Genomic DNA, 17,536 nt, shown 5'->3' on the forward strand with positions numbered 1-17,536 from the left:
TCCCTTTAAAGGTTTTCTCCTAGAAAAAATCCCAAAAATTTGGATGGGATGGATGTAGGGGGCGAGCGAGAGCGAGGAAGAAAAAAAAAGTCCACATATGGTGTATGGGGTTTGTTTTCCACTCTGTTCACCTTATCCAAAGACTTTTATGGAATCATTCAATGCATTTTTCGTTAAAAGGCCTATGTCTCTAGTTTTTTTTTCTCTTCACAGAATCCATTAGGGTGTTTTTCCCTACTGACCAGGACTATAGGTCATATAAATGTGAAAAGCATCTATAGAAATGTTAATGCGTCTACAATTTTTTGAGTTCTTGGATTTGTGGCGCACTAATCTTGCGCATGCATGGAATTTCGCTCTATCACTTATCCAGAATCATCACTTCATCGAGTTTGCTTCGTTCTTTTTTCCTAGTGCTGCGGTAGTCCCTAGTGCTTTACCCTGAATTCATGGCTCCGGCGTTGTTTGCTTTTTCTTCTTAAGCTTCTCGCGTATCACGTCAACACTTAATGACGCAAGCGTGAAAACGATTGTCGTGGGAATTGAGCTTCCATTATGAGGTCTAGATCGTTGGAGCGGAGAAAGAAAAACGCGCTCTATATTGACTGTCTCCATACATACATCCATCCTCACATCGATCCCTATACTGATGACTTTGGGAATAAAAGGAAAAAAATGAAAAATAGTCCTAAAATTGCATGAAAATATGAAGTTCCAGCTTTTGTTTAAAAAAATTAGTGTCTTAGTGAGGAAGAAGTCACAAAAATTGAAAACACTGACGAAAATTTGAGGTTTGAGGAAAATTGCGGCGACAGAGAGTTGTCGCTGTGGACGAGTGAAGTGTCGATGTCGGACAAATGCTGGGAAAAACGAATTCAGAAAATCGATGCTACATACAATTTCAGCGAATTGTATTCATTTCTATTGAGAAGAGGCGCAATACACAATAGGAGGAAATAACACAAACGGGCCGGGCTTTGAATTGAAATTTGGAGGAAAATTTGGAATCATGTGAACACACGACGAACATGACAGCAAAATTTTCCTCTTTTTCGTTTTTTTCTCGAAGAAAAACTTTAAAATCTTTAAATCTCAATTCTGACGCTTATATTTATGTGTTCTGTCTGTAAAAGCAGGGAAATTGCGCCTAAATATTGGTACAAAATTTGTTGAAATTAAAAATTAAATTGCAAAAGTATAAATAAAAAAATTAAACTAAAGAAGTGGTATTCTTTCTCTTTCCCTACTGAAAAATCGGAAGAATAAATGAACATTATTATTAGTGTACTGTTATTATTATTAGTGTAGTATTTCTTCAGTTTAGTTCTTTTTTCTTTAATTTTTCTTTTAGTATTTCTAATTGTGATTTTTCTCATTCTGCCAACGAAATGCTACACATTGCAAGAAAAAAAAAACTGATACAGGATAGATCAAATTTCTTTCTCACGTTGTTGCTAATGGAATCAAAATGATGGGAATTTGATTTGGTCACGATTCGCAAATATTTGCTTTTTCTACATCATTCCATGTACGCTCAAACGAGACTATGATTAAAAATTATTTAGAATTTTCCAGTTTTTTTTTTGTGTAGTGAATAAAAAAAAGAACGGAAACTGCAAAGATTGCAGTTTCCGTTCTTTTTTCAATTCTTTAATTGCAGAATTTCTTTCAGTTCTTAGAATATTTCCAAGTTCAGAAACACTTTGAAAATCCACTGCTTCGTGAGAGATTCGGCTCTGTGAAGTGTATAACCGTGAGCAAAAAAAAGTCCACCACAAAGTACGAGGAAAAAGTACTTTTTTTAAAATTAAAAAAAAATGCGTGCTAGAAGTATCCAATTTTTTTTGCAAATGACAGTCACGTCTGGATATTTTTGACGATAATAAATCAGCGATAATTTATTTGATGGAGCGCACTATACACACGTATGAGGTCGTTACAAAAATCCACTCGTAGCTCAGTTTAGTACCATAAGTTCCATCCTAAGTGTAATAAGGAAATAAACCGGTAAATAAATAAACAAATAAGTAGATAAAGTTATGACGTAATAGAATGAGTATGCAAGTAAACTAATAACATTAGATCTTGGAATAAAACACTATTTTCTTAGGTCCACATTTACGGCTGAGAATGTAAAAAATATTCAAAAATAACGTGGAACGTTTTTATTTTAAATTCCTTAAAGACGTTTTACCAACACGTGCGTATCTGATCCGTTGAGAATCATCAAATATTGCTTGGAAGTCTAAAAATTACAGCGGTCCATGAAATATTATAGGTGACAGTCCAATTAGGTAGGTTACAGTGAAATTTTGCTAACCTTTCCAGTTTCAACTAGACACGCACGACAAGTTTGCTGCTACTTTTATGACACACGTCAGGGTTGTTTCAGATCTTAGTAGGCCGTTTCTAATTTTATTCTTTATTAATCTTTAATTGATTTTTTTATTCTTTTTTAATCTTTAATTGATTTTTTTGTTCTTTTTTAATCTTTAATTGATTTTTTTATTCTTTTTTAATTTTATTCTAACAATTCGTAAAGTGCAAACAGCTACATTGTTACTGTTAATCAATAATTTCTGTTAGTAGGAACCCTGAAAAAAAAGTAGGAACAACGAGAAAATTTTAAGAATGAAAAGAACAAGGAGGAATTGGAGGGAAAAGCTAGAGTTTACCAGGAGCGGTGATAGTTAGCCTCAATTATTTAATTAGATAGTGTGTCTATAGAAAAAAGGACACATCCAAAAGTACTTTTTTTCCAAAGTTTTGCAGTATAGTATAGCTGTAAGCGAGAAAAAAAAATTAATTTCCCTTGCAAATGACACTGAGTGGCAAGGAAAAAACGATGGAATTGCCGGATAAATGGCTTTGAAGCTAATGAAACCCCTCTGCATGCGGCGTCCGGAATCATATTTCAGTGAGCTCTTCCCGGTTAGCATAACTCTAGATGAAATTATTGGATTTTTCGTGACTTAATGGTCCTGTAGTGGTTACATCTGGGTGAGTGCAACGGTTGAATGTAGGAATTATGCAAAAATGTTTGTTGATTCCAAAACTTGGAAAAATTTTCCACAAATTTTCGCAATTCCTGCTATGGCCTCTCCTCCCTAATTTCAAAGAATTCTTCTCGTCTTTTCAGCACGGCGATGACCTGCAAAGAAGTTGGAAAAGTAGGTTCAGTGAGTTTTTTCGTAGAGGTAGAAGCCTTGAGGCAGAAGTCCACGAGGAGTTGAAGAAAAGCTGCTACGGGTTAAAGACTGGAACTGGAGGAGTGCGGAAGAGTGGAGAAGAAAGCTCACCTCATGCTTTTATCGACAACACAATGTGCGCAATGCGCGCGGACGCCTGCAAGATCTCGGAGGAATGGCCTTAGAGGTTCGTTTGGACGACGACCCCGTAGGTACTCGATCTTCCGGTGATTAACGTAGTCCATTGCAGGATGACATTACACCCTGAATGCGTGAGAGGATTTTTTTTGAAAAGTTTGGGGTTAGTAAAAATTGTCATTTTTGAGGGTTTTCCTTTTCTTTTCCCCGAAATCGAACCTCTCCCTTTTTCTCAATTTCTACTTTTTCCTCAATCTCCAGTGTACTGAAAGTAGCGAAGCTTGCGTCCATTGCAGAATAACATCACACAGCGCTAGACGGCTAGGACCATGGAAATAGGTTACTTTTCCGGAATGTGTGAGGTAATAAGCAAGGGAAGTCTTCCTTCTGGACGTTTTTTTCTGTTTTCCTCTGTTTTCCTTTCTCCGAGCCCTTTCTTGTTCCTCAATTTCCAGTTTTGCGGAAAAAAACAAATGCTTGTTGGAGTAATCAAGAAGAACAAGTCAAGAAGGCCGGATCTTGGTTACCCCTAATCCTCCCAATCCGAAAATTTATGGCTTTCATAGCATAGACTGGGGCTTTTGTGAGAAGGCTTTCCCCCAGAGATCACACAAAAAAGACGCAGTATATAGTCATCCGAAATAGAAACCCCGAGAGCTGAGATGAAATTAGAGCTATCAGAGATCAAAAACCAACACTCGGAAGAGGATCCTAGGAGGATCATCGGAGCGAAGAGCAGGGTTTGGAATGAAAGAATGAGAAGAATTTATGCAGAAGTGCAGATTTGAGGTTCTGGTGCGGCGAAATCCGGAAGAATAACAAAATTAAAAGCAAAAACTTTCTGATTTTAATTTAGACCTTTCATTTCCTTGATTACTTTAATTTTTCAAGAATTTTCAAGCCACAGCTAGTCAGAAGTGGGGAATATTGCGTGAAAATTCCCCCACATATCCTCCATATGTGACGGATCTGTAAGTATAAGTAAGAAAAAGGTTATTAATAAACAATCTGTTGTTTTTACCAGTATTGTTTACTTTTGAACATAAACGAGACCATCTGAAAATTTAAAAACTCATTAAAAGAGCTATAAAAAAGGGTATGGAAGGAAATACGATTGCATGGCATCCAGAGGTCTACTGTAGCAGATTTCGCTATGTCCTGGATGAATCCGAAATGTGTCTTCCGCATGATTTCAAAAGGATTGGAATTGTTCTCGTGTAAACAAAATCGAAACGAGGCAAAACTTTGCCGAATTTGACGCGAGGAACCCCCGGAAAGATTCGATTCAGCCGTCAGCAGCCACAACAACAGCAAAGGAAAACATTGAGGTATTGTTCGAGTTTATGGGGTTGGAAGAAAAAAAAACTTTTGAATACGTAACACTTTTCGCCACAAAAATAAGTGCAAAAATTCCAGGAAAATATGTGGAAAATGTGATCCATTTTTGGAGGGAAATTTTTCTGCGCAAAAGCGCTAAGCGTTCATTTTCACATCTTTCAATCGCTGATGCTGTCTGTGTCAGTCTTTCAGCTGCGAATACGGCTTGACATATGTTCGACAACGATTTAGTGTGACATGAATGTCATATGAGATGATCCGTAAAAATATAGATGGCGCTCGGAAATGAACCCAAATAATTAGGGACCAATGGCAGCCATGGATACAGAGGAGCAGGGAACCCATTAAGGAGTGATGTTGTAAAAAGAATAATCCACCCGGCCATAAATTCTACTCCATTTCCTTAACAACTATGTTTTCTGCTAATCCATATGGACGCTTCGTATAGATGATATGGCAGAAAACTAGGAAAATGATTCCAGACATGGCATACATAATGAATAAGACTCAAAAGTGCATGATAGTAGGATTTTCTTCGGGGAGAAATGCCTTTCCGGACAAATTAAAAACTTTTTCGTGACGGCTGAAACGTCAGAAAAAAAACCACATTTCTCGCATTGACATTAGCGCCAACATACCACAAAATTAACGATGTTGGGATCTCACGACGAAAAGACAGGGTAAGTGGTGTGATAGATAGATCAAGAATATGAGCGTGAGTTCGCTTAGTTCCTCCTTATCATCCTGAGAAGAAAATGAGATGGAGAAATTACTGGCCCCCACTTGATCAGTTCGAAGAATAGCGGGTGTCAAAATGAATATGGTCTTTAGAAATGGCATGGGAAACGACCGAATTGCCCTACAAAGCGCCTAGCAACACGTCATGTATGCGACGCGCGTGATGCCTAGTGCAATTTTGTGGTATGTTGCCTTTAAACCGCAACATCTTTTTTGTAAATTCATTATTACAAAGCTTCCAGTGAGTAGCGGTATTTCTACACTACTAGACAAAGAAAAGGCAGTTGCGATAGAACCGCAGCATGACCACGATGAACACTGCGTTGATTGGAAGAGATGAGAAATTTAAAACACTAAACTTTTTCCAACACTTTTCTGGATAAGACAGCAAACTCATAATTACGAAAAAATGTTGACACTTCAATTAGAATTGCAAGAAAAAATCTGAATGTAGATTTGCCCTTCATATTGACAATTCAACAGTTGTTGCAATGAAAGAAAATCCAACCAACCCTCAGTACGCGCCTTGGGCCGCATCGCAGCCGCCCACGCAAGAGTAAAAACGCAGCGACGCTGTAGGATAGATGCCTTTATAGAGGCTGTGCAAACACTAAATTCCTAATCGTAGTAAAAAAAAGCAGCGTGGAAGACGCCGCTCTTTCCTACGAAATCAGTTGCAACGCCCCGCGTTTACGAGCGGACGGTCGAAGATCAATGGGGGCTCCTCAGCGGCCTATTCAAGTGAAAGCTTTGTATAAGCTGCAGAGGGGACCGTGGCGTGTACATAGAGGCGCGTTCTAACGTACCTCGTAGGAACTCTAGAACGGTTCCCACGCTGTTTTTTAGGTTGCCTAAGGAGAATTAAGCAGGAACCACACTCGTTTCCGTAATCTACAACCCAACGTCTGCGATTTCCCTGGAGCATCCATTACAACTTAATTTTTTAAGAACCGGGGTGCATTGCAATATTCCACTCAAAGGTAACAATCTATAGGAATGTTCTTTAACTCATGCAATACTTGTTATTACAAAGCATCCATTTTATGGATTGGAGGGAGCGTGACAGGATGACGGACGATTGATTTCAAAAACGTTAGTCATGAAAGGGGATTTGCAGCGGTTGCAAATGTGACTACGAACTCTGTACTGATTGACACGGGGCTACAAATTCCGGTATTTCAGAATCGAGGCAGTTTCACCTCAGAAATCATTTCTTTGATCATCGCAGATGTAGGATCTCTTTTAGATACATACTTATATTAATCGACTGGTCAGAAATTAGCTGGTTGAGTCAAATTAGTTCTGTTTCAGAAAGGGAAGTGCGAACTAAACTAGTACCGAGAAGTACAGTCGGGACAAAACATCAGTGAAAGATGTGCATTCTGGTCCCTTTTCGAGCTTTTCTTCTTCTGTTTCCGTTACATTTCATTCTTTTTTTTTATCAAAGAATTATTCTTAGCAGCGTTTTTGAAGTTGAGGCGTTTCTTCTTCACCTGTGAAAGTAATCACAAAAGAACTCCTTGACCATTCATTCTCTTCACTACACACAAGAAAGCCGGTTAACTTTCATCCTTAATACACAAATACAATTAGAGGGTTGGAAGTGGAAATGGGGAATCACGCGCAACCTCGCCCACTTAGCCATTCCCTCGCAGGTCTCGTCTCGTAGCGCTACCGCTTCGAACAGTTCTGCAGTTCTGCGTTGTGTGCAGCTACTTCTGCACCAATAGCTCTGACCCCATGCGGACCTTCTCAGCTGCTCAGAGTTGGGCCCTCCCTCTGAAACCCTAAGGGAGCTCTGAATCCTGTCGACGACTTCTCGCTCACTAGTGGTTCGACTATAACCGTCCCCACTTCCGGAAAATACGCTCGGAGTCACTATCGTCTCGATCGCGCTGTTCTAGTGTCTGTGCCTTGAGTGTTTTGAGTCTTGCCCTGAAGTCGAGCGGGTCTCCGCTACGAGGTGTCGCACTGAACTAACAAACCGACTAACTGACTTCTGACTGTGAGCGGGCTCTTTATATAGAGAAATTTCCCGCGTGATATTAAAAGCATCACCCCACGAATCCGGAGTGGTGCGGGTTTCAGTTGGGTTATGCCTATCGTAGACTACGGAAAGAAGAGTGATTCCGTCCATTTCTTCCTAACTGCCGTAAAAAATGGCCGAAGATACGGCTTCGTGTGTTCCGGCGCGCTATTTTCTACAATGACTTCGATTGGAGCGCCCCAGCCTTGTGCACGCGCAGCATCTTTCGGGCCGTTTTTACGGCAATCAGGAAGAAATGGACGGAATCACCCTCCTCTCCATAATCTACGACCCCGTATAGGAACTCTCCACCTGAAATCCGTACCACAACAGATTCGTGGGGTGATGCCCACGCACGTGACTGGCGCACACATATCCGCTTAGTACAATTCGAATTCATACTTGTGAAATCAAAACAGCAACATTATGAAACGACTGACTACAGTGACTGCATGCAACAAACACATAAAGTTCAATATAAACTACACGGTACTGACAGCGTACTTTTCCGCTGCTTTTGTCGGTTGTTTTGGTGTTAGGGGGCTTCTAGTATCTTAGTTTGCTAGAATCGAATTCTCCCTCATTTCTTGCCTTTTTGTGCAGATCTAGTGAAATCTCAAAATCCGACTTAGAAGAACGCCCACTGTGCACAGTTACACGAAAATTGGGAGAAGTCAAATTTCTCTCCCCAGAAGATGTTCTGGCGTCAAAGGAAACTATTAGATTAACGAAAAAAGGTTTCCTTAGTAGCAGAACTAAGGAGAATGCTGATAATGCACAATTGCACAAAAAAGGGGAGAGATCAAATATCTACGAGCTAGGATCTTGGACTGACTGTGTATCTATGAGGAATGATATTGCTTGCTAGGGTCTTTATGGGCCTTTGCAGCTTTCACTGGATGAAATTGGTGTCTTCTCATCGTAAATGTGCAAAATCTTCATAAAAGGATAAAGTGTCTGGCGTTAATCAATCCGCTTGGGATGCGCCCTCACGTTCACTTCAATTCAGAATCGTTTGAGGTTTACGAACGTGTATCTGGCCTATACAATGACTTGCGGTGGCTACCCGATGTGTCAAGTCAGTGTTTTTATCCTCCCAGACAAGTCTGGTGCCAATTTATCGATCCCCCGAGGGATGAAAGGCTTGGTGAGCACTAGGGCGGATTCGAACCTCCGATCGATCGTGCAGGAAGCGGAACCTCTAGAAGCTACACTACACCCGCCCCAAAAATCTTCATACTAGTAGAAATATCCCTTCCAAACAAGTGATAAGACAATGCCGAACGTCCTCATCTGAACACTTTCCAGCACGTTACACCTAATCACTTGGCCGACAATTTTTCGTTGATAGGTGATCCTGGTAATTAGCGGCATCAATTGCATCAGCGATGAGCGAGCGCGATTAAAACCAGTCCTTTATCTATCCGATCTATGTTCGGAAGGATGGAATGCTTCCAAGCAGTAGTGATTTTTTTTCAAAAACTTCTACATAAGTTAAGGAATAGTCAATTCTTCCATAGGTTCTGTTGTAGCTGGTGTTGTAGCGAAGTGATAGCGAGGTTCCGTAGCCTTTGGATGGTTCGAAGCCACTCTTATACCAACCGAGAATTTCATGAATCGGTTGGCGATATATGGCCACCAGACTTCTCCATGAAGGCAAAAATACGGATTTGATGTACCGACTCGGGACCGGAACGTCATTTTATACAGATACGCGATCATAAACCTCAAACGACTCTGAACTGAAGGTGAAGTCACTGAGGTTCATCCAAAAGGTATCACGTCACGCTGTGCCACATTATCATTTTACGTTTATCAAAAAATGTTATGAGCAGGAAAACGAGCCATATTTCTATTCCACATTTAGATTCCTTGATTTTTAATTTAATTCTATTTTTAGAATTATGCCTCAGCGTTGACACTGTTCTGATATTCCTTCGAAGTATGTTGGTTGATTGATTGATCAATACCAAGAATCCTAATCCTCAATGTTGATACAGCTTCTAAAACCCGCACAATTTGTATAGTATTCTTCACTTATTTTCTAAATTGGAATTAAAATAAATTTATTAAAATTGAAAATAAATTAGGAGGTTTCCAACCCGAAAATTTTTTGTTTTAAAGAACGATCAAGGAAGTATAGGATTTATTTCCTGGATTTTTGAGTGGTGAACACCATGACTGATTATCCGTGAACTCAAAGTGCACGTGTACCTTGTTACACTGTGATCTGTGATTGAGAATGACAAAGAGGCCCCGGTTTTTCTCTCGCTGTGTTCCCTTCCACTCCTGTCAATCTTAGATTTTTCCAGAACTCAGTTTGTTTTTGTGGAAACAACAAGGAGAAAATGTTCCTCGAATCTTTAATAAAAGATTAGTGTGTTTATTTATCCTTCTACTGCTCGACCCAAATATATCAGTGAAAGCTGGAAAGGCATCTAATGATACGTATTCATTTGTGGAATAAGAAATTGAAGGCAGGATTTCCAGGGTGAGAAATTTTAGTGTTTTCAGTGCCTTTCCTGCGTGCACCTATTACAATAAATAACTTAATAATTATTGGTTGGTGATGTAACGAAATGACAAGTCAAATAGAGTAAATGGGTAGTAAATTAATTAATTAAATGTTATTTTTCAGGTTAATCAAAAGCTGAGATATCGTAAGCTCAATCAATAGCTCTTCCTCCTCTGCGTGGAGGAAGAGCTATTGATTGAGCTTACGATATCTCAGCTCTTTCAATATTAAGAATCAAGATGGTCGGTTGTGCAAATGCACCACACATTTTGAAGTTTCCGACTCGACCGTACTTTTTTTTTGATATACATAGCTTTAGAAAGCAAAGAAGGACTTTTCAACCTTAAATAACAAAGATTGCAGTCGTGATCGCTAACCATTTTGTGTATGACAACAAGGAATTCGTAGCACGTAGCCATAAACCAGTTTCCTTCCTTTTATCACTGAAAAGTGAGTTTCGATTGTATCAGTCGATTAGTGCACATAGCAGGCACCAAACATGTTCACTCAAGTTAACGCGACGCGACTGTCGCACCCCATGCTTCTTCTACACTTTCGTCAGAACATCCGTCAAGGTCCCAAACGCACAGCAAAAATTTTATTTTGGCCACTGATACGTTACAGTGTAGTGTACATTGAGTATAGTACGGTGGTCGGGTCAGGAAGCAGCGTGGTAGAGTGGAGCGGTTGGAATCGAGGTGGGACCCATGTCGACAATCGTTGCGGTACGTCGATGGTCGGGTCAAAATGACACAAAGCACGGTGCAGTTGTGTAAGCGGCTGCTCAGGAAGCAGTGCGGTAGAACGTAGCGGTTGGAATCGAGGTGGGACTGCAACGATGAGCAGCATGGGTCCCACCTGGATTCCAACCGCTACGCTGCTTCCTGGGCAGCCGCTTACACAACTTCACCGTGTTTCATGTCATTTTGACCCGACTATAGTGTAGTCACAGGTCCTCTAAGAAAAACAATTCCAGACATTTTTTTTACAATTTTTTCTTCAGAAAAAAAAATTAAGTGAGGTTTTTTTAGGGGGTTTAGTACGCTACGCGGTTTACTGTGTAGTGTAGTCTAGTGTAGTGTAGTGCACAAGTTCCGTATCAGTTATCTACACGGTTCTTCTTTTTTCACAGTTGTTTCTTCTAGGAATGAACGAGTGTTGTTTCACGGAGTCACACAATCAATAGCGTGTGATAAGTGCCAATACAAAAACGATGGCAACTGTGTTATTTTCAGATCTTGTGAATGTAAATGGACGTAAATTCCCCCCCCCCCCCCCCTCAGTGGTACGGACTACCGCATTTTTTGGGTTGGCGTTCGAGGTATTAAAGTTCAAGCGATAAGTGATTGTTCTCTGTTTGCTCTCTTAAAATCGTCTCGTTGCTTTTATCCACGATCTTTTCTGTTCATCAAATTTTCATCTCTACACATTTCCTTGTAATATTATAGTGCTTTTGAATTTTTTTCAATGAAAAAGAAAATTAATTTCAATAATTTAATAATGTGGTTCACCTGTGATGTTGTGAGAGATTTCACCAGTTTTCTTTCAGTTCTCATCCTGAAAATTTCGTTACGAGTACTGGATACCATCTTTAAAGTTAGATTTTTCTCAATTTCAGAAAAAAACTTGAATTTCCATTACAGGAAATTTCAGTGGATAATGGCTGAAAACATGCAAAGGGGGTCCACATCTGGAAGTAATACGAACAGGTTTGTGTGCAGAGATTTTCTGGACACTTCTATCACCATGGCCAGAGTGAAATTTTTTAGTTATTTGTGTTTCTTCAGTCATTTCAGGTTTATTATTATCTACATAATATCTTATTATTTACTTTTATTTTATATTATCATTTATTTTTATTTATTCATTACAATGCTATCTATTATTTCGTATTTATCCAGTCAAGAATTTTCTGAAAATGATAGATATTCAGCGGAAAATTTAAGCGTAAAGAAGAATCAAAGGAAGAATCTCTACAGGAACCAGGCTATCGTAAACTTTAGCGGAGGTACAGCATCTATTCTGACACCTAAGACAAAATTCTTCGAACTAATCAGTTGAATTCCCTAACAATTTAGTGTAATCGATAATTTTTCGAGCTGAAACCATTAGTTAACCATAAATAACTGAGAAATTAATAATTGCAGCTCCGAATAGCAATAGATATCTAAATTTTTCACTTTTAGTTTTAGTTTTTCTTTGGTTTTACTTCACAAGAATAGCTGTAGATATAATAATAATAATAATAATAATAATAATAATAATAATAATAATAATAATAACAATAATAATAATAATAATATCAATAAGAATAATATCATTAATTAATTATTACAACAACAATAATATTAGTTGACAGCGTCTCGCCTGGTCCCCTTTCTTCTGACGACAAAAAAAATCGTTCACGTAAGAGAAATAATATCCCAATCCTGAGAACCGCCGTATTCTCACATTGCACAGCTATGCGCAATCATTCACGTGAAAAACCATCGAAATGTTGCAATGATGCAATAGGAGCACGTGAATTCCACGTGTAAATTCCACACGGATCTGATCGGGACAGTGGCTCGGATCGTTGGTCCATCAAACGGACTTTGACCCGGACAGATCCTTTCTCTTATGGCCAATATCTTATCGTAAGATCTTAATTACATAAGGAGACAATTAATTGAATGAACAGTCATCCACAAATTGAGGGAATATTCTCTGCTTCCTCACTACACCTGAAAGAAAGAAATTTTCTCGGAAAATTTCCCGTTATTTGAGGATAACACCATACAATACTGCATATCTCATTCTAGAACATTCGCATACCTTTTAGTTTCGGGAATTTGTGCTATTCAATCCCCAAGGATAATTATTTAATAAAGCCTAAGCTTAAATAACTCTGGAATGTTCCGCCCAGGAAATCTCCCCAATTTTGTGTAGGAAATTTTCACATTATTTTTCTAGGACGTTGTTCTCATCGAGCTTAACCGTATCGCCTACTCGGATCGCAGTAATCAATTTTAGCGTACATTTTAGCGTACGTATTTTGGCGTAGCGTACTAATTTGTGAACACCGTGAGAAAATCCCGAAATTTTTCCAACGTGTTCTTTCTGTGATGTGAAAGGGAAAAGATTAAATGTCCCAAATCATATGGATGTTGAATTTTGATGATATATTAGTAATAATAATGTATTATTAATTACTACCAATATTACTGGACGTAATCTTATACATAGTATCCAGGATAAACAAACAAATAAATCTTTCTGGTAGCTAGATCGGATCTGTCCATCTCTTCAGGATTCATCCACTTGAAAATGTTCCCCGTACAATGTGTAATATATTTTCCTCTCGTTCATCGTGAGTGCAAGCAGGACGAGGGGTATCCTCGAAAACGAATGTCATCGCCCCGCGTACGTTCTCTCATCGCTTCACTATCACACTATCATGATCAATAAACATACAAATAAATAGGACTAGTTAAAAATGTTGATTTTTTTTCGGGAAAATCATGAGGAGGAACAGTTATGATCATGAGTTTATTGACACATCGGCGACATATAATCGCATCAATTTTTTTCCAAATATTTATGTCACGGGGCGAGTGTAGTGTAGCGGTTAGAGGTTCCGCTTCCTGCACGATCAATCGCAGGTTCGAATCCGCCCTAGTGTTCCACCAAGCCTTTCATCCCCCTGGTGTCGATAAATTGGTACCATACTTGTATGGGAGGATAAAAGCACTGACTTGATCCATCGGCTAGCCACCGCAAGTCATTGTATAGGCCAGTTACACGTGTGTAAACCTCAAACGATTCTGAATTGAAGTGAACGTGGGGGCGCATCCCAAGCGGATTGATTAACGCCAGAAACTTTATCCTTTATCCTTTTATTTATGTCACCAATAATACCTGTAAAGGCGAATTTTCTGAAAAAAAAACATTATCATATCTTTCTCGATTTTAACACGGCAGTAGGAATTCGTCTTATGTAAACTTCTGGAATCTTTCCCGATCTGAGCTATTTTAGGTCTTTTTTCTTCTTTTCCTTTTCTTTTTTTCTGGATTTCGCGTAAACAACACGTCGCAATTCCTATCGGGGTAAGCGATTCACTACTAAAAGAATTTTTTAGGCCAATCTTATGAAACGGGCCACTCTTATTTCTCCACTATTATAGGATTTTCCCAAGTCATTCTTATGAAATGGGCCACCATTTTTTGTCTCTAGGATCTCTAGGGCCTTTATGATCTTCAGAAGGGCGTAGACGCACTGAATATGCGTCGATGTTATCATTTCGGGAGCATTTCGTTGACAACAGAACTCTGATCGGTTTTCTTATCGCATGCATGGTTCAGGGGAATAATTTCGACATTTTTGTACCCTAATTCTTCTCTGTTTTTGTACTCTATGCGATTTTACAGTAGTGTCATGTGGGTACCGCGTGCTGACTACATAGTTCTTGTTTCGGTCCAAAGTCTTTGTCAGGAAACAAAAACCGGATACTTCAGTGATTTTAAAGTGCGGATTACACTGTTAGTCCGATCCTAAGAGTTCATTTTTAATCTTTTTCTAAATTAGTACTACTTTACTATTCTTATTTCCTTATTTATTCTTTTCATTAACATTTTCTTCCATTTATTCTCTTATTTCTTACTATTCCTATTTTTTGCCGTAAAATCACATAATTTTCCTTGGGAAGTCAAACATACTCTTCTACCCGTACTAATAGCACATTTTATAAATTTTATATATGTTGCAAAGCTCAGGACGGGGTTGAACTCCAAGTTCTTAGTCGGACAGCAAATATCATCAGCCTTTTTTGCTTTTTTTCTATTTAAGAACTGTCAGAGTATTTCCCCAAATTCTCTTTCCTCGATGTCTTTTTTGTGCTTAACGTCATCACCATACGAATCTGACGTGGTATCGATTTCCGATGGACAAACTCTATAGGGGGTCGTAGATTGCGGGATCAGCGTTGGTTCCGTTCATCTCTTCCTAATCGCAGTAGAAAAAAACTGAAAGACTTCACGACGACTTGAGTTGCAACGCGCCACCCTTGCATACGCGCCGCATCCAGCTGCGCAGCGGTCCAAAGCCAGTGAGTTCTCCTCGAGCGCTCACTCAAGTGAAACTTATGAAAAGTTGCTGAGGGGACTAGAACGTATACACGGAAGAGTGTGCTAACGTTCCTCGTCCGGGAACTAAAGTGGTCCCAACGTTGTTTCTTAAAGGCATCACCCCACGAATCTGAGGTGGTATGGATTTCAAGTGGAGTATTCATATACTTCATAGTAAATTACGGAGAGGGGTGTGATTCCGTCCATTTCTTCCTAATTACCGTAAAAAAAACGGCCTAGAAGATGCGGCGCCGCACAGGGGTGGCGCGCTCCAATCGAACTCAGAAAATAGTGCGCCGGAACGCTCGAAGCCGTATCTTCCGGGCGGTTTTCTACGACAATTAGGAAGAAATGAATGGAGTCACCCTCCTCCCCATAATCTACGACCCCCTATACGAATACTTCACCGGAAATCCGTGCCACTCCAGATTCGTGGAGTGATGTGTTTAATACGATTAGGGAGAGGTGAGCGGAACCACCCCTGATCCTGCATTCTATGACCTCGTATAGAGTTTGTCCATCGGAACTCCATATCACGTCAGATTCGGGGGGAAGAACACTCCTTCTTCTCTTCACATCCTGGAATCGCTGGAACCCGGAACTCATCATCGAGAAGACCCTGTAGAACATAAAATGATAGGCGAGAAACGGGGAATTCCGCGCAACACTAATTTATTAGTCATCTAGCCATCCAAGAACGAGCTTGCCATGCAACATTCAGGACCAGTTTTCGCATCTTCCTGGGGACATGTGGCCCAAGACAAATTGAAGTATGACATTAACCTCTTTGTGTACATATCTCTAGACATCAACGGTAGACTCAGCTTCCTATACATATGTGCTATTTTACTCTTTTTATTTTTTATCATTGTTTATTAACATTTTTAGTATTTATGTAGATTATTATTTGCTCGGATAAAAGTTTCATTTCTTACCAATGATTGCTATGGTAAAACACCGTCAGAATTTCGGTTTCCTTTTCTTTTCCTTCAAAAAATTGCATGCACTGTTTAGAATTAGACAGATTTTCTACAGAGGAAGGTAAAGAAACGCGGAAGGGCAGACATTTTATAAAAGTAATTGTATAGTTGTAAAGAAAGTGGTAGTAAAAAGTAATAAGTATAGTAAAGTAATTTCAGTAGAAATTCAGTTTCTTCCAAAAATTTCTCTTTTCTTTTTTGAAGGTGCGAAATATTATCCGAATTTCCGATGTTTGCTCCTACGATTCGCTCTCGGAAAAGAAAAATTGCTCCATAAACACATTCCTACCATGACGGCCTGGAATTTTCCTTATCTTATCTCGTTGTTCCAGAGCTGACTAAGTGATTTAGATTCTCGAGTCGAGTTCAGCTGAAATTTTTCTTGTGCTTCTACTGAGTTCAAGTAAATTTCTTTGGAATTCTTAACTGATTGTGTCGAAAACTCTCATTTAAAAAAAAACGAAAGTCTCATTCATCAACAGCTATCGTTTTTTGACGAAGTTAAAAGCAGTAAACAATTGTTCCAACAACAACAACAAAAAAATCCTACGTAACAATCAGCTGATGCTCTCGCATCTGTGCGCTGGCTATAGGCTGTCATGTGTGTGTGCACGTACGTATGCGTGTGTCCACAGTATCCACGAGTGTTTCGGAAAGTTACGAATGCGTCAATATTTTCAATTAACTTCACTCGTAACACTAACAATTTGTCTTTCCGCCCACTCCTTCTCGACTGTTCGGAGTCTTTCGTCCGTTCTTTTGGTTTATTTTTTGGATTTTTTCTTTCGAATCGACTCACTTTAACAGTATTTCTTTATTTCTGTTATTAACAGTATATTATATTAGTACTTAATAGTATTGTTAGTACAGTAGTATAGTAGTAGTTGAGCATTAGTAGTATTTAACGGTATTTCTTTATTACTATTTTTTTTTATCACATCACAGTTAAATCTTTGTTTATTATGAATTACTACTTTAGTTTACATATGAGTTATTAGCTCAACTTAAATTACTACAACTTTTCTCCACCGTATGTCTGACATTCGAGAATTCCCTTACGCATAGAAAGAAATATTCGTTTCTCGTAAAATTTCGTAAAAATCCAGACTCTCTAGAACTTGTGTCTATGTTTTGCACCGAATTCTCAACCATATTCGCATATATATCGGGTCATCATCTCATAAATGATTCCATTTTTTCAATTTTTCAATTTCTTAAAGGGATTATTCTAAAGAGCAAGTGAATTCTGGCGCAAGGTCACTGAAAGTCTAGTAGAAAGAAGGAGGAGAAATGCAGAAAAAAAATGAAGAAGAATATATCTTAGATTGGAGAAATTTTGTCCCTCTTAATTTTGGAGTGTGGAGCACAAAATTTCCTGGTTGAAAACTTTCTCTTCGTCACGCTTTATGTCTTCAAATAGTTTTTCAACAAGTGATGGTGCCTATTTCTACGTCTAGCTCTATATCCTAACACTTGGTTAATCTCCTAGTCATACAGCTGGATTAAAATC

The sequence above is a fragment of the Necator americanus genome, chromosome II (assembly GCF_031761385.1).
Source record: "Necator americanus strain Aroian chromosome II, whole genome shotgun sequence".
Lineage (NCBI taxonomy): Eukaryota > Metazoa > Nematoda > Chromadorea > Rhabditida > Ancylostomatidae > Necator > Necator americanus.